Source organism: Hyla sarda, chromosome 3 (assembly GCF_029499605.1).
Source record: "Hyla sarda isolate aHylSar1 chromosome 3, aHylSar1.hap1, whole genome shotgun sequence".
In the NCBI taxonomy this organism is placed as follows: domain Eukaryota; kingdom Metazoa; phylum Chordata; class Amphibia; order Anura; family Hylidae; genus Hyla; species Hyla sarda.
Window position 1 is genome coordinate 243,806,856 of NC_079191.1, and position 18,760 is coordinate 243,825,615.

General features: G+C 42.6%; 1 protein-coding gene across 5 annotated transcripts in view; it reads right to left on the reverse strand.

The window, feature by feature from the left end:
* The window catches only part of HS3ST5 (heparan sulfate-glucosamine 3-sulfotransferase 5), a 295,067-nt gene that overhangs the window by 141,148 nt on the left and 135,159 nt on the right, over nt 1-18,760 (reverse strand). For all 5 annotated transcript variants that reach the window (XM_056566358.1, XM_056566360.1, XM_056566361.1 and 2 more), the window contains one exon: nt 3,568-3,743. The gene's annotated coding sequence lies outside the window, so the exon portion shown is untranslated. The remainder of the gene's footprint in view (nt 1-3,567; nt 3,744-18,760) is intronic.

The window sequence follows — 18,760 nt, forward strand, 5'->3', positions numbered from 1 at the left end:
TGTTCTTATATTACACCCTTTTGGACCGAAATTATCCAACTAGTGTCTTGTCTACCATAGTGGACCCCACCCCACCAGTGGACTTTCTGGTCTGCTTATTCAATGTCATGTCTTAGGAAATTTTGCCTCACCATGTGCGTACCTTCCTTCGTGAGGTGTTTTCCTTGGTGTGAAAAGTGATTGCTCTTAGAAGGATGGACCCAAGACCCCTGACCCTTGCTAAATGGAAAAAAAAATTGTCAACTCCGTTCTACCATTCTCCCAAACAGTATATGAAAAGTAGAATCCCCACAATATCCCCTTTTATGTCTCCAGAGTGTATTAGTGGTGTTGATGCAGTTTTTTCCTATTTTTTTGTTCTTTTATTTTGCTGTTTTTGCTATTTCCGACGGTGCAATTTGGATGTTCATACTGATTTTGATTGAAGTTTTGACTATCTTTGCTGTACTTTGTATACTTATATACTGTTGTTCATGTACCATGGTAGGATGCTTTTCATGTCTTCCTTCTGTATACTTGTACTGCTGACTGTTACTACCTTTTAATAAGATAAATACAAAATAAAATATAAAAAAAAGAATATATATATATATATATATATATATGTATGTACATACAGTGGGGCAAAAAAGCATGTAGTCAGCCAACAATTGTGCAAGTTGAGAGAGGCCTGTAATTTTCATCATAGGTATACCTAAACTATGAGAGACATATTGAGAAAAAAAAATCCATAAAATCACATTGTCTGATTTAATTTAAGAATTAATTTGCAAATTATGGTAAAAAAATAAGTATTTGGTCAATAACAATACTTTGTTATATACCCTTCGTTGGCAATGACAGAGGTTTTCATACACTGTTGCTGGTATTTTAGCCCAGTCCTCCATGCAGATCTCCTGTAGAGCAGTGATGTTTTTGGGGCTGTCACTGGGCTACATGGACTTTCAACTCCCTCCAAAGGTTTGCTATGGGGTTGAGATCTGGAGACTGGCTAGGCTGCTCCAGGACCTTGAAACGCTTCTTACGAAGCCACTCCTTTGTTGCCGGGTGGTGTGTTTGGAATCATTGTTAGGTGGAAAGACCCAGCCACGTTTCATCTTCAATGCCCTTGCTGATGGAAGGAGGTTTTCACTAAAAATCTCATGATACAAGGCCCCATTCATTCTTTCCTTTACACGGATCAGTCATCCTGGTCCCTTAGCAGAAAACAGCCCCAAAGCATGATGTTTCCACCCCCTTGATTCAGAGTAGGTATGGTGTTCTTTGGATGCAACTCAGCATTCTTTCTCCTCCAAACACGATGAGTTGAGTTTTTACCAAAAAGTTCTACTTTGGTTTAATCTGACCATATGACATTCTCCCAATCCTCTTCTGGATCATCCAAATGCTCTCAAGCAAACTTCAGACGGGCCTGGACAGATACTGGCTTAAGCAGGGGGACACATCTGGCACTGCATGATTTGAGTCCCTGGCGGCGTAGTGTGTTACTGATGGTAGCCTTTGTTACTTTGGTCCCAGCTCTCTGCAGCTCCTTCACTAAGTCTCCCCATGTGGTTCTGTGATTTTTGCCAACCGTTTTTGTGATCATTTTAACACCACGGGGTGAGATCTTGCGTGGAGCCCCAGATCGAGGGAGATTATCAGTGGTTTTGTATGTCATTCCAATTGCTCACACAATTGTTTTCTTCACACCAAGCTGCTTGCCTGTTGCAGATTCAGTCTTCCCAGCCTGTTGCAGGTCTACAATTTTATTTCTGGTGTCCTTCGACAGCTCTTTTGGTTTTGGCCATTGTGAAGTTTTATACTGATAACAAGTTACTGATAACAAGTTCAAACAGGTGCTATTAATAAAAGTAATGAGTGGAGGACAGAGGAGACTCCTAAAGAAGAAGTTACAGGTCTGTGAGAGTCAAAAATCTTGCTTGTTTGTAGTTGACCAAATACTTTATTTTCCACCATTATTAGCAAATTCTTTAAAAATCAGACAATGTGATTTTATGGATTTTTTTTCTCATTATGTCTCTCATAGTTGAGGTATACCTATGATGAAAATTACAGGCCTCTCATCCTTTTAAGTGGGAGAATGTGCACAATTGGTGGCTGACTAAATACTTTTTTGCCCCACTGTATAAAGAGTGTGTATCTGCATCTGTGAGTGTCTAGAGAAACTAAAGTGTCTATGCAAGGTGGTAACTAAAGGCTTTCCTTTTATCTCAGCAGCAGCTGTGCTTACTGTAGTCCTTACTTAGCTTTGCGAACACTGTTTTCTTTTTTTCAGCACCTTGCAAAGCAGTACATCAATAACTCCTTCTCATTTTATATGCCATCAATAGTAGTGTTAGGAATATATCATCCTCTAACATATTACCAGATGAGTATGTAATGTGCTGTACTGTGTGGTGATTAGCTAGAGAAGTAAGAGAGGAATTGACTATGTGCATACTATTAGCAAACAGCTGGGCTTTGAAAAAATAAATAAATAACTAAAATAAGAAAATAATAGGAAAAACTATCCAAGAGTTCTTTATGTGCTTCAGTTTCGCCTAGAAAATAGAACGGTAACAGTTCTATGACTTTTCTAAACTTCCCTCCTGTTTCAATGATTTGATTCCCTTTGTAAAAGTCATAGAACAGCAAATCAGCAAAACCCAGCTCACCCCCATTCGCCTCCTGTGTCAAGGATCAATGTGGACAACACTGGAAGCAATATTGGAGAAAGGAAAATATCAGTACGATTAAGAACGCCCAGATGATTGAAACGCGTCACTGTTGTCCTGGTCCATGTGAGTTGCTGTTTTGAAATAAATATACCTGCATTCGAGATACCACACTAGATAGCTTCCTTTCTCCTTTGTAAAAGTCATCTATTTTTAAGTAATTTTGTTATGATACTCATAAGGTTAATATTTTAAATGGGTTATCCAGGCTTTAAAAATGGATGGCTTATCTTTAGTATAGGCTATCAATATTAGATATACCAACTTCTGTGCAAGCACTGCAGACTCTTCTGCCACATGTGAATATAGCCTAATAACACCTCGAACTCTACTGAGCCTGTGTTCACACATTGCACTTATATTGCAATTCCATTGCTGGACTATTGCAATAATCACATAAGTTAAAACAGGACTACAACAGAACTGCAATGAACTGCATAGCTTTAAGCATAGAGTGGAAAAAGCATAATCTGATCTGGCCAATGGCACATGGTTAAACTGAAATAAGATTTTATTTTACTATTTAATTATTCTTTATATTATTTTATTTTTCTTTTACTCATTTTAGTGTGACTGATATGTGCACTGTTAACGTAACTTTGAACACTGTACTTTATTTCTGAATATTGTAATACTTAGACTAATCAGTTGGAACTAAACTAAGTATGAAATATTATATTTTCCACCAAGTCGCTGATAGGGTGCGCCATTGCTTTATTCAAATAAAACACAAATAAAATGACTATGTTTAGTAACATCAGAATTTATGTCAAACACATAAAATGCAGCTGTATTAATGCAATCCATTATACACAACAATGCAATCCATTACACAGTTCCATTAACTAACCTTTGTGTTCTCCTGTGCATCCAGACAGCCCTGCTCATCTGAATAAGATCAACGGAAATCAGTTTTCATTCATCAGAAAATCTAGTTATTTAAAGTGGCTTTTGTTCAAAGGGCTTTTTATATGGCCATCTTGTAGGTCATTCATCTGTGCAATGATGTTCTTATATTTAGGAAATCTGAAAAAAGAAATACATTTTTATTGTATGTGCAAGTGTTGCCAAAGAATTAGCAAAAGCTGGAGGTTTAATAATGTTTTGTCATACGCTGTAAAATTAACTGGAAAGCCTCTGAACAACATTTATATGGACACTGTCATTTGCAAACATAATTACATTATATGCATATTTGTAATATATTGGTTAAAAAATTTGTATATTTTTGGGTGGAAAACACTGAGGACAAGCAGGGCTCTGTGCACTGAGAACCAGCAGGACTCTGTGCTCTGTGCTGTGAGGACAAGCAGGGGTCTGTACACTAAGGACAAGCAGGGCTCTGTACACTAAGGACAAGCAGGGCTCTGTACACTGAGGACAAGCAGGGCTCTGTACACGAAGGACAAGCAGGGCTCTGTACACTAAGGACAAGCAGGGCTCTGTACACTGAGGACAAGCAGGGCTCTGTGCTGTGAGGACAAGCAGGGCTCTGTACACTAAGGACAAGCAGGTCTCTGTACACTAAGGACAAGCAGGGCTCTGTACACTAAGGACAAGCAGGGCTCTGTACACTAAGGACAAGCAGGGCTCTGTACACTGAGAACATGCAGGGCTCTTTGCACTGAGGACAAGCAGGGATCTGTGCATTGAGGACAAGCAGGGCTCTGTACACTGAGGACAAGCAGGGCTCTGTACACTAAGGACAAGCAGGGTTCTGTACACTGAGGACAAGCAAGGCTCTGTACACTGAGGACAAGCAGGGCTCTGCACACTGAGGACAAGCGGGGCTCTGTACACTGAGGACAAGCAGGGTTCTGTACACTGAGCACAAGCAGGGCTCTGTACACTGAGGCTCTGTGACATGCTCCTGGCTCACACAGCAGCATGATTGACAAGCCTCATTTGCTGTTCTGCCCTCACTTCCTGTATGTGGTCTCCTCACACAGACACACAGGCAATAGCTGCAGGGACAGTTACAATGTATAAAACGTTTTTGTTAACGACAGACACTAAAGAATAGGCCATCAATGTCTGATCAGTGAAGACTAACACCCAGCACCCTGCTAATGAGCTGTTCAGCAAAAAATCTGACTCTGGCATATACACAATGAACGGGGCCAGAAGCAGATGGTGCTGTTCAATGTGCGGTGGTGGTGCCTGGTTACTGCAGCTTTGCTCCCATTCTCTTCAGTGGGAGCTAAGCAGTAGTAACTCGATGGTCAGTGCTCTATCTACACTGTCTTGTCTTCTAATTGTGTAATTGTCTTTCCCCCAGTCCCTAGTTTAAATACTCATCCAACCTCCTTGTCATCATCTCCCCAAGCACAGTTCCTCTCTTCCCATTTAGCTGCAGCCTTTTCCTACCGTAGTCTTTTAATACCTATCGACAGGAAGGCAACATCCGACCAGCACCTATTTAGCCTGCTCTGCACTCCTCCTCCCCTCCTTACTGAAGCAGGCACTAACCTGTCAGTCCTGGACTAACATCCCCATCTGCCAACTTGGCAAAGTTATTAGGGAGTGCCAGGTCACGATTAGCTTTCCTAACCCTCTTCCCTCAAACCCGCCTTCTGACTGACAATTGGCTAGCTGCCTCCTTCTCCTGCACCTCCGTACCACTATCCTCCTCCACATCTGCCCCAGTGAGTGCTTGCTAAATGAGCAGCAGACTCCTTTCCAAGTTTTCAGTCAATCTCTGGTTCAATAGTTTTTATTAGGTATTTCAAATATAAAGTTTTCAGTCAATCTCAATGTTGCCAGTTCCTTCTTTTGATGCAAGACCTGGGGTTCCAAGAGAGTTTTGCACAGCTATATGCACCCTCGAACTGCTGTTCAAGAATTTCATACATCAAGCAAGATGTTCATTCATGTCAAGCATGGAGCACATTTTTACTAATAGGCATATCAGATATACTTGACAGTAAATAACACACAACAAACAGAAGCAGACAAAGCAGCCTCTAAACTCCCTTAAGTCCCTTAATCTTAAGTCTCTAAATACAAAAACACGCTTTAGATGGAAAATACATGCACACTCCGGCACTTGCTCTTTTAGTTAGCTTTTTCAAGTATTCCTACGTTGTTGCAGTATCTGCAGCAAATGACTTCTCTGTTTGCAAAAGGCAGTATCAATATGTGTGATAAGGAAATCAGCTGTTAGCATTTGGGGCATAGAATAATACTACAATAATTGGGTTGCCTTTGATGGTTCCAGATACAGTGACCCCCCGAACTACGATGGCCCCGACATACGATCATTTCAACATACGATGGCCTCTCAGAGGCAGCATCAACATACAATGCTTTTGTATGTCGGGGCCATTGCATAAACGGCTATCCAGCAGCGCAGACTGCTTCAGCTGCCATCGGATAGCCATTTACGGTGCCCCGTGTGGTCCGCTGTCAATCACTTACCTGTCCTCGGGGCTCCGGCGCATCCTCTTCGCGATCCTCTGCATCGTCAGCGCTCTCCATCGTCATCATCACATTGCTGCGCACGCCGTCTTGTCATCCAATAGGAGCGGCGTGCGTAACGACGTGATGGCGGCGATGGAGAGCGAGGATGCCGGGGATGCAGAGGCCTTGCCGGAGCGTCAGGCACACCCTGGGGACGTGGCGACAGCGATGGAAGGCGACATCCAGGGCAGCGGTGACCAGCGGTGACGGTCCGGAGCGGCGGGGACACGTGAGTACAACCTCCAATACCTGTGGTCTTCAACCTGCGGACCTCCAGATGTTGCAAAACTGCAACTCCCAGCATGCCCGGACAGCCAACGGCTGTTTTGCAACATCTGGAGGTCCGCAGGTTGTAGACGACTGTCCTATACTTTACATTGCACGGATCCCTCAACATACGATGGTTTCAACAAAAGATGTTCCACTTGGAACGGATTACCATCGTATGTTGAGGGACCACTGTACTGTAATACACAGTAACTGCCCTTGGATATCTTTGGCAGATGTGATGCCATTGGTCAGACCCCATAGTTCAGATACTTTCCACCTATGCTGTGAATAGGTGATAAATGATGACACTGTCATAACGCTGGGCCATTGGGTGAGGGTGTATACAAAATAAAGTAGTATAAATGCCATAAATAACATGCAGTATACAATATTACGTACTGTAGCTATGAAAATATTGAAAAATACTTAGTTTTCGTTGCTGCTACGTGTTTTGACACCTGTTTGTGATGGCTTGTCTGGGCAGGCCTCTGGTTGATCGTCTACATAATGATAATAATTAGCGCTCTAGAATTAACACTCCCAACATTACAAAAAACACGGCACAGTAAACACAAGGGGGCACACCAGCTGAACCCTGTGCCATGGAATCAACAGGTCACCAAAGGAGCATTCAGAATAAAGAAATGCCATCCATAAATGCTTTTTTACAATGAACCACTGGGAATGACAGGCACACTAGTATGGCACCATGCAGGGGCCTCTGTTAAACATATTTGTCAGCAGCTTTCACCTGCCAGAGAACAGTGAATTGTCACTGTGTGGTATACATTTTCATACAACTGGTCCCTTTGAGTGATATACAGAGGCATTTTCCAGGCCTCCAGGAGTTAACTTGGTGTGAACAGAGCCTAAGATCTTTTGCTGTTCTTCTGTGATGTGTTTGCAACAAAAAAAGGCTATTACATATAAAAAATATTTCAAGCTAAACTATTTATTTGATATAAAAAAAGAAATTCCCCTGTTTACAGCGAATACAATGAATAATATTTAACTGCCTGAAAACGAAGTGTTCTTTTAGCCACAGCAGCAGGAGGCTTGTGTACAACCACTACATTAAGCTCCTAAAGGCAATTGTTCCATGATGAGATACATTTTTGACATTATTGTATTCTACTTTAAAATTATAAAAGTGTTTTTTCTCCACATAATAAAATCTTTATTAGGTAAGCCTGAATTTTAGTATCTTAAGTTAAAATGCCAATGTCTGATATGATAAAATACAGGTTCTTCTAAAAAAATTAGCATATTGTGCTAAAGTTCATTATTTTCCATAATGTAATGATAAAAATTAAACTTTCATATATTTTAGATTCATTGCACACCAACTGAAATATTTCAGGTCTTTTATTGTTTTAATACTGATGATTTTGGCATACAGCTCATGAAAACCCAAAATTCCTATCTCAAAAAATTAGCATATCATGAAAAGGTTCTCTAAACGAGCTATTAACCTAATCATCTGAATCAACTAATTAACTCTAAACACCTGCAAAAGATTCCTGAGGCTTTTAAAAACTCCCAGCCTGGTTCATTACTCAAAAACGCAATCATGGGTAAGACTGCCGACCTGACTGCTGTCCAGAAGGCCATCATTGACACCCTCAAGCAAGAGGGTAAGACACAGAAAGAAATTTCTGAACAAATAGGCTGTTCCCAGAGAGCTGTATCAAGGCACCTCAATGGGAAGTCTGTGGGAAGGAAAAAATGTGGCAGAAAGCGCTCCACAACGAGAAGAGGTGACCGGACCCTGAGGAAGTCTGTGGGAAGGAAAAAATGTGACAGAAAACGCTCCACAACGAGAAGAGGTGACCGGACCCTGAGGAAGATTGTGGAGAAGGACCGATTCCAGACCTTGGGGGACCTGTGGAAGCAATGACTGAGTCTGGAGTGGAAACATCCAGAGCCACCGTGCACAGGCGTGTGCAGGAAATGGGCTACAGGTGCCGCATTCCCCAGGTCAAGCCACTTTTGAACCAGAAACATGTCAGCTGCTACTTTTGAACATGCCATGTCAGCTGTTGGTGTTGGTCCACTGTGTTTTATCAAGGGCAGGGTCAATGCAGCTAGCTATCAGGAGTTTGTGGAGCACTTCATGCTTCCATCTGCTGAAAAGCTTTATGGAGATGAAGATTTCATTTTTCAGCACGACCTGGCACCTGCTAACAGGGCCAAAACCACTGGTAAATGGTTTACTGACCATGGTATTACTGTGCTCAATTGGCCTGCCAACTCTCCTGACCTGAACCCCATAGAGAATCTGTGGGATATTGTGAAGAGAAAGTTGAGAGACGCAAGACCCAACACTCTGGATGAGCTTAAGGCCGCTATCGAAGCATCCTGGTCCTCCATAACACCTCAGCAGTGCCACATGCTGATTGCCTCCATGCCACGCCGCATTGAAGCAGTCATTTCTGCAAAAGGATTCCCGACCAAGTATTGAGTGCATAACTGAACATAATTATTTGAAGGTTGACTTTTTTTGTATTAAAAACACTTTTCTTTTATTGGTAGGATGAAATATGCTAATTTTTTGAGATAGGAATTTTGGGTTTTCATGAGCTATATGCCAAAATCCTCAGTATTAAAACAATAAAAGACCTGAAATATTTCAGTTGGTGTGCAATGAATCTAAAATATATGAAAGTTTAATTTTTATCATTACATTATGGAAAATAATGAACTTTAGCACAATATGCTAATTTTTTTGTAAATGTAAATGGGCCTCAAGCACCTACCAGCCTGATTACGATATGTGCCCACCCTCTCAACTACCTGAGCCCTTCTACAACTTCATTTACAGTCCCTTTAGGGTATGCTCACACAATGTAATTTCCGCGCAGAATTACGCATGGAGATTCCGCAGCGGCAGAGTCCCATTGATATAAAGCAGATATTTCTACTGTGGAAATCATGATTGCAGAAAAATAGACATGTCTATTCTTTATGTGGAGTCTGCACAGATATGCAAGAAGGCGCATTTCGGAGCAGTCCTAGCGCTGGCATGTTCTGTTGGAACAATACCCTTGTAAAAATGGCCTTCTGTTACACACTGCGGCCCAGCCGCAAGCACCGTCCGGGAGCGCAGTGTCCCTGTGTTCCTGACCGCCGGCGGGGCCTGGATTCGCATCGTGGGATGCGCCCGCATGCGAACCCCAGCCCGTCACTCACCTAGTCCCGCTCCTGCAGCTTCCTCACTCTCTCAGCTCTGGCGCGCACGTCCCCGCTCCTTAGTGCATGCGCTTTGAGATTTAAAGGGCCAGTACGCCCATAATTAGTAAATGCACCTGACAGCACATTATAAGTTGTTGCACCTCCCACACCCCCTGCCAAATCTTCAGTGCCCTTTGCCTAAGAGAAAGCGTTCCCATTGCCTGATTTGCCTACCCGTGTATCCAGACCTTCCTGCAATGTTTTTTGACTACGAACCTTTGCCGCCTGCCTTGACCTTCTGCTATGTTTGACTACGCTACAGCCTTCGCCTTCTGTACCTCACCTTGCCCAGTTACCTGTGTGGTCGAGCCATGTCGGGGTAGCAACCTGGGCGTCGCCTGCCGCATCAAGCCCATCCTGCCTTGCGGCAGGCTCTGGTGAAAACCAGCGGCACCTTAGACTCCACTCCCCGATACGGTCCGGGTCATCTGCCACGCAGGTGGAGGATCCACTTCCAGCTTTGTGACAGCCTACATCCAGGTGCGTGACACCTTCCAGTTTTAAAGTTAGAAAATGACCTGTGAACCAAGTCCATGGAGAAGGTTCAGGGCTAGGATAGTGGAGAGAGCAGGCAATTGTCGTGATGTGGCCCGTCCAATTGTGGGAAATTTTAGTACATAAAATGGATTATCTCCTTATATACGTCTTGCTTGATGTCAATAAATGTATGATTCATGTTTTTCAATCTCCTACCCATCTTTGCAGTAAGTTCAACTGAGGATAGGATATGAAAATTTTCATTTAAAAGAATGTTAAAACATTTCCTGTCAGTTGAAAGAAAATTGCAATATTTTTAACATGTTCCATTCATTCTGATCATGGCAAAAAATCCATTTATGTCCAGATCAGAAAAACTTTTTGTTGTTAAAATATTACAAGGTAAATGTTTTATTGACTGCTCATTCTAGCTTTTTAAAATCAAATATTGAAAAGTTGATAAAATCTAAGATGACCTGTTACCAAATGACTGACCTGTTACCTGACTTGAGGATCGCTAGTCTTCCACTTATTCCAAACCGCACTCTTGAGATTCTATTTTTGAAGGGAAGCAGTTTAGACACTTCCATCTTCCCCATGATGTCATGCTGTGTGTTTCTTGGTCTCGATAATGATGGTGTGAAGACAAGCAGCTTGCTTGCTTCTTGGTTGCTGTGTCTCCCTATTATCCCAAAGCCTAATACTTGGCAATGAATTATTTTTCTTCTAAGAAATTCAAAATCAATTGCACTGTAAATCTACAGCTACATTCAGGTACAAAGTACAGCACCCATTATTTTCCGCAATTTATTTCTCTACTATTGTGAGATCAGTTCATAGCGGCTTTAGCTTGTCAATCATGTAAGCATATGCCAACGTTTTTTTGTATGTGTGTGTTCTGGTTTGGAAAACAGATGGAAACGTTAACTGTATGCTGAGCATCCATAAGCCTATTTGAATATTTATGGGAGTGAACATGCATATCCAAATGTAAAGACCTAATGAGAACAATAAGAACATATACACCCAAATCTCCATGATAACTTGTCAGCCATGCAGGTGGTAATTTCATAGTCTCGAATGTCAAATATCTGAAACGGGGGAAAAGGATGAAAGGAGATAGGAAAATCCATCTGTGAAGCTACCATGAAATCAGCAGGCTTTCTGCCATTCACAGTTACTATTTTCTCAAGTGCTCAAAACAAAAATATATATATACAACTGCGGATTTGCACATTGACTAGAGAACAGTATTTTACAGTTTTAAGCATTGCTGCATCTGTATTTTTATTTTACAAAGATAATAATAGACATAGGCTTGCATAGTCTTTATTGTGTAAGCCTGTCTACAATATCAATAAATAAATAAATATAGTGCAAGTCAAAGCAATCGGGCATGCCGGAGTAAAATACAGTATCCTCATCACTTAATCATTTAAAAACATAACCATATTTTAGAAATTTCCATCTTTCTAGGTTCCAAAGTGTCAGGTGTAAAGTGTCCAGTGCTGATTAAAAACACACTGTCCTGTATGCCCATAGACGTCATTAGGGCGTTCACTGCTTCCATGCCGGCATCCCCATGTCACATGATGCTCATATGACCATCAAACATCACATGATCGGCGCCGTTCCCGGCGCCTGCGCATAGGACAGATTGATGCTGTGCATGGTTACAGAAAGAATGCCCATATTTATTATTAAAATCACCAGGGATATGAAAGAGTATATCACAGTATGTAGTCAACAAAACGGCCACATGCTGAGTGGCACCATATAATTAAAAAATGGCAATAAAAATTTAATTTAGAGATAAAGAAGATGCGTATAAAACGCACCTCAACTGCATCAGTGTGTGAATAGTATCCTATTATGAAAAGTGAAAAAATGTACTATAATAATGTGTATAATATGGGAAATGATTATCTGTGTAGTGCAAGTAACGTAGTATGTTATAATGTATATGAAATAAAAATTAAATAAAAAATAAAAATAAATATAAAGAAAAAAAAATTATTACAATTTTTTTATATTTATTTTTATTTTTTATTTCATACACATTATAACATATTACGTTAATTACACTACACAGATAACCATTTAACATATTATACACATTATTATAGTACATTTTTTTACTTTTTATAATAGGATACTATTCACACATTGATGCAGTTGAGGTGCGTTTTTTTTCGCATCTTCTTTATCTCTAAATAAAATTTTTATTGGCATTTATTTATTATGTGGTGCCACTCAGCATATGGCCATTTTGTTGACTACATACTGTGATATACTCTTTCATATCCCTTGTGATTTTAATAATAAATATGGGCATACTTTCTGTAACCATGCACAGCATCAATCTGTCATATGCGCAGGTGTCGGGAACGGCACTGATCACGTGATGTTTGATGGTCAAGTGAGCATCATGTGACATGGGGATGCCGGCATGGAAGCAGTGAATGCCGTAATGCGTCCATGGGCATACAGGAGAGTGTGGATCTACCCCCAAGGTAAAAAAAAATTTAATCAGCACTGGACACTTTACACCTGACACTTTGGAACCCAGAAAGATGGAAATGTCTAAAATATGGTTATGTTTTTATATGATGAGGTGATGATGATACTGTATTTTACTCTGGCATGCACGATTGCTTTCACTTTGTATTTTATGTACTAGGAATTTGATCTAATTTTTTGTGATAAATATTGTTTGGAGTGATTAATGAGTTCACTAATGATACACCTTATATATTGTTGATGTTGTAACTTTTGCACTATGCTTGATACAGACGATGTGATACCATCGAAATGTTGCATCTGACATGGGTCAATAAAGCACCACTGAAGTCCACTTAAATTGACAGGTGTGTTGCTGGCTGGATGTGTCTACACAGTCTGCGACTGGGACTGTACTAGCTTGCCTGCACCCCGGAACTACCCGCTACTACTGTTGTGGTTGTGCTGCCTACCTCTTGGATTGGTATATATATATATATATATATATATATATATATATATATCCACAATGCATTTATGCATTTAAACATGTTCTGCCCCATCCACTCTTTTCCCATTTTATTGAGGCCTTGTGTCCTGAACACTGATTTACATACTATTTAAGAATATAGCCCTACAGTTATTTAAAATCAGTGTCTCAAAGTCTTCTGGTGTATTGGTTAATACTGTTTTACACTCTGAAATGAGGGGGATTATTTTATATTTGGAAAAAATGATTTCCATATCAATCAAAAGAGATAAATCAGTTCCTGTGTTACTTATTTACAAATATCTATCTATTTATCAATCAACAAATAGACAGCGGCAGCTCCAATAAAGTGAAAAAAAGTGGGTGTCTTTATTCACATACTGTGATGCAACGTTTCGGCTTGCTCACCAAGCCATTTTCTTCACTCTATTGGAGCTGCTGCTGTCTATTTGTTGCTGTATCTCTTGGAAGTCCTAAGTCAGGACTGTGTTGCAGTGGGCACCCAAGCATTATCTACAGGAGTGCTGCTCTTCCTTTGGAGTTTGCTTATCTATCTATCTATTTATACACACATACACACACACACACAGCATTGCTGCAGCTTACACTTCAGCAGCATATTTGCACCAAGTAGTGCAGTTTTTAGCGCAGAATCTGAAAAGAATCATAAAAACTAAAAAGATGACTTCCGGTTCCGGCGCTCCCGCTCCCCCCAGTTTTTACTGGCTATTATACAGTACCTGCCTGTGACAGCCTACTTCAGCTCTGCTTGTCTCCCCGGCTCTGCTAAGGTCCACACCATGGACCGCTACGTGCATCGGTGTGGTCCGCAGTCCTCAGCGACACGGTGCTGCGAATATTGCCGCTGCACCGCCAGGCTCCGCTTCTCCTGTGGCCCCCGCTGATAATGAGGCCGCACCTCCCTTTACCGAGAGCACCGATACGGGAGCTGAACAGATTTATGCCACTCCTAGCCCTCCCTCGGCCCCTGCACTCTCTCCTGCAACAGGTGGGGACCCCCACTTAAAAGGGCAGATGACCCCCCTCAGCTCTCAGGACAGTGCCCTTCCTGTTAGCTCCAGTCAGGGCCACCAAACGTATAACACACTGCTGGCAGCACAGGTGGCACAAAGAATCTCCCTCAGTGTACAGCGTATTGTGGAGGAAGCCCTCAGAATCTGCAATTGGAAGTTGCTGAACACTACAGCCACATTGGTGAGCAGAACATCGTATTTTATCATTGGAAGATGGCAATACCATGCTGTGGCAACGCTTACAGACTGCTGAATATGATCTTTCCCGGATAGTTAGACATTAGAAGGCCTAGAAAATAGGTTGAGGAGAAATAATTTGCGCATAGTAAGCGTTAAGCAGTCAGTAACTTCAGTTGACCCACAAAGTTTCTGTGAGCGCAATGTTCCTAATGCCCTGGGCCTATCTAACCCCTGCAGGGTTGAGAGAGCACACCGTATTGGATCAGCTGTTGCCTCTGCCCCCGGGCCTGCAACATTGACGAACCAGCCATGCCAGGTCATCCTTCGTCTCCTGGACTTGAACGTCAAGGTTGATATATCGAGGGCCTACAGATGCAAGTCCAAGCAGCTAGTGGTCCACGGTATGCGGCTGTAAATTTTTGAAGATTTCTCAGTGGAGGTGGCGAAACGAGACTTCAGTTCTATCTGCACCTTCCTCTGTAAATGAAATTGTCGCTTCCAACTCCAGTACCCGGCGCTCCTCAGGGTGTACCATGCTGATAGGTCCATCTCGGTCTACAAGACTACGGAGGCCGCTGCGGCAGCCCTGGACCATGCACCGGTATCCGGTATTGTTCCCGCTCACCGACACCACTAGACCGTCACAAGTGACCATGCTCACTGCGGAGCCAGCGTGACAGCAACAGGCGTTACTCACAGGGCTGAACTTTTGTCTTTCCTGTGACCTCCGTGTCAAGATTACGGGACTGCATCACATTCGACTGCTGACCCTCTCAGGTATTTTTTTTCTTGTTCTTGTTTAACCAGTATGCCCCCCTTCTTTTTTCCTGGTCAGTCTGCCCCTTTCTCTTTTCTTTTTTCGCTTTGGGGATGGGGACTAGTATTTTTCTAACCTACTGACCTGGGGGAAGGGGGTGTGTAGATGTGCTTATGTTCCTGATGGAAGATTTTTCTTCTCTATCACCCGAAAAAATAGAGTCCCATACCCAGATTGGTTGGGCCCTGTGGTTTATGAGGTCTGGGTCCCAGAGTCGCTTGATTTTAGTCTTTTTCTATCCCTTTTGTTATTTTTTGCCACCTATAGGTGGCATTGTTATTTTGTTATGTTTTTCTCATTATGTGCCATTTTTGTATCCCATACATACTGCACTATGTCTTGCAAGATGCGCGATGCACTGCTGCTGCTCCGGTGCTGTTTTACTTTTTATTTAGCTGACAGGTCCTACTTTATACCCCTATTATGGCTAACGTTATAACATGGAATATAAACGCAGGCTCTTGCTCCGCTACTTGAAAAAGTCTCGCCCTGATATAGTTTTACTGCAAGAGACCCATTTGTCCGGAGAGGATTTTTTTCGGATGCAGCAGCAGTGTGTTGGGCATGGTTATGTTTCACAGGCAGTGGAAGGTAAAGCAGAGGTTCTGACTTTAATACACAATCTTTCCCATTTACATTACTCTCTCATGTAGCGGATTCAGAGGGGAGGGTCTCTCACATTCAGTTGGAACACAACAGGGAGGTTTTTAGCATTTATAACACCTATGCACTTAATGGGAAAAACTGCTCATTTTTTGGGAATCTAGCTGACCAGATTCAGTCTGACAGCTCTCCTTGGAAGATTTTAGGGGGTGACTTCAACTCTGTATTAGTTTCTCAGGCTAACAGGACTGGAACTTCTCGGGTGACATGGGCGCCTACACCCTGTGTGCTTCCCACTCTGTTAGACCGTCTTGACCTGATTGACGCTTGGAGGGTGTCCCACCCCGACAATAGGGAATTCACTAATTTCTCCCATGCTAACCAGTTTTGGTCCTGTATCAATCTTTTTCTTGTCAGCGAGCGATTAGGCACTCGAGTTCAGGCACTGGAGATTTGGTTATATGAGACCATTCCCCAGTTACCCTCTTCCTCCAACCCACTTGTCCGAGGGGCTCTAACATCCTATGGCACGTCCTGTGCCTCCTGATCAAGGATGAGTCGTTCATAGACCAATTACGGGGGTGGTGGTTGGAATTTGTGCAAACAAATTGCATCGCTCAGACCCACTTCTCTACTAGGAAACGGGCAAAGCGGTTATGCGGGGTAAGCTAATGCCTTACCTGAATTCCCTTAAACGTGTTTCTCATTCCAATTTTATCACTGCTAGTATTTTATAAGGCATTTCTTCCCCAATTATCCCCAATACTCCGGGACTTTTTCTCAGTCTTTATGACTACGGGTAGGGTATCGTGAGAGGTGCTGCCCAAGAACACTAGCGACCCTAGCTCCTATCGACCAATATCCCTGATAAATCAAGACATCAAACTGCTTTCAAAAATCCTAGCGGATAGGTTATCCAGGTTTATGCCGACTTTGGTGGGACAGCATCAGGTGGGCTTTATTAGGAATCACTCTGCTACTATGAACATTTGGACGGTGATGATGGTTCTGGACAGATTAAAGCATCAGCCCCGACCCGACGATTAGCCGGCCCTTATAGCACTAGATGCCGATAAGATGTTCTACAATGTCTGGTGGGACTGGTTGGGGCTGGTGCTGGATCGCTTTAGAGATTATATCACAGGTGTGTATCGGGAACCAATGGGGAGAGTATGTACTCTGGGGATTCTCTCTGCCCCCTTTTCACTTTGCAAAGGTACTAGGCAGGGGTGCCCGCTTTCGCCTCTCCTATTCGACCTGGCTATAGAGCCACTGGCTCAACACCTATTGTCCTCCGATATGTATGAGGGCATAAAAGTGGGTCCTGACACGGTTAAGTTGACTATGTCCGCAGATGATATTCTGTTATGTATGAATGCACCCGGGCATTCCCTGCAGAGGGTTCTCGATTTTCTTACATTTTTTGGTAGCTTTTTAGGGTACAAGACTAATGTTACCAAATCAGAGATACTCCCCCTGGGCACTTCTCCCCCGCACTGGCTGCTGTTGATCTCGAGACTTGTAATTAAAGTTACCGTACTTCCTCCTCGGTCACTTATCTAGGAATCAGGGTGGGTAAAACACCGGACACATTATACAGATTTAACTATCCCCCTCTCTTTCATAAAATCCAGTAGGAACTCAGAAAATGGATGGGTGCCACTTAATCAAAATGGTCAGCTTTTCCCACCTCCTATATCCCTACAAACACTACCCCTACATTTATGCCATGCCAATGTCCACCTGTTAAACTCTGCATTTATCAAATTTATCTGGGCAGGTAAGAGACCCCGTATTGCACTCCAGAAGTTCATGCTGGGTGAACAGGAAGGGGGCCTAAATTTCCCTAACCTTAGGGAATGTAACCTTGCTTGCCTTTTCCGTTTTGATATAGATTGGGTCCACAGATCTTCCTTCCACACTATCACCGGTCTGGAGGAAGCTCTGGCATCCCTGTGGCGCCTGTCCGCATTACTGCATACACCTTGTACCACCTCCCATTCACAGTGTCAAAACATTTCCCCCTCCGAGGACAGCAAATATTTACCCACAGGATTCCCTTCCAGACGCTGGAAATTTGGGAGGGTAGAGGGTCGCTCTTCAAAAAGCTGTCTCTCTCCCCTCTAATCACCTGCTCCCCCTCAATCAGGTCTATTCATTCTGTAAGGACAGATTGCGCAATTTTGGAAAGGAAGCCCCTATACACGCTGTAGATAACCTCATAGGTTCCAATCCCCGTAGAATCACTATCTCCACTCTCTATCCAGCCCTTAAAAAAGTTCTCTTTAAAAATGTATCTTGATACCCTTTTTCATCATGGGCCAGCTGTATCCCTGATGGGGACATCTCGGAGTGTATTCTGCAGGGCTGGCATAGGGTTCACAAATCTGTCTTAAATGAGAGATGGCGTGAAACCTATTTTAAATTGGCCCATAAATCCCTGTATGGCTTTAATATAGTCCCCACTCCGGCTTTCCCTAACAGGGTCACGGCCTGCCCAAAATGGTCTACTCCATTGATTGATACTTGGCACGGGGTGTGTACCTGTCCTTCAATGGTAGGTTATTGGCGTATCATTCACCCTTCCTTTCACACCACGGTCCTTGCTTTTCCATCAATTTTGCCCCTCGAGCAGGATACCCCGATGCTCCCCAAGATACCCCAACTAATTCATGTGGTCCTCCTGGTCGCTCTACGTTGCCTGTTGGCTTCCTGGCTATCCTCAGCTGTCCCTACCCATGCTATGCTCCTAACTCAACTTAAATTATTCTGCAATATTGATGGGTTGGATTACGGAACAACACAAGACAACACACACACAATTTTTTTTTTTTTTTACCAAGTGGGTCTTTATTACTTCTACATACATTGACTCTGAAATTGAAGACATAGTGAGGCCTTTTAGACATACCGATTGTTATTGTAGGGGTGCTTTGGGAGATACGCTAGGGGCACTCCGTCTTCATACGCAGTGAGCACTGGT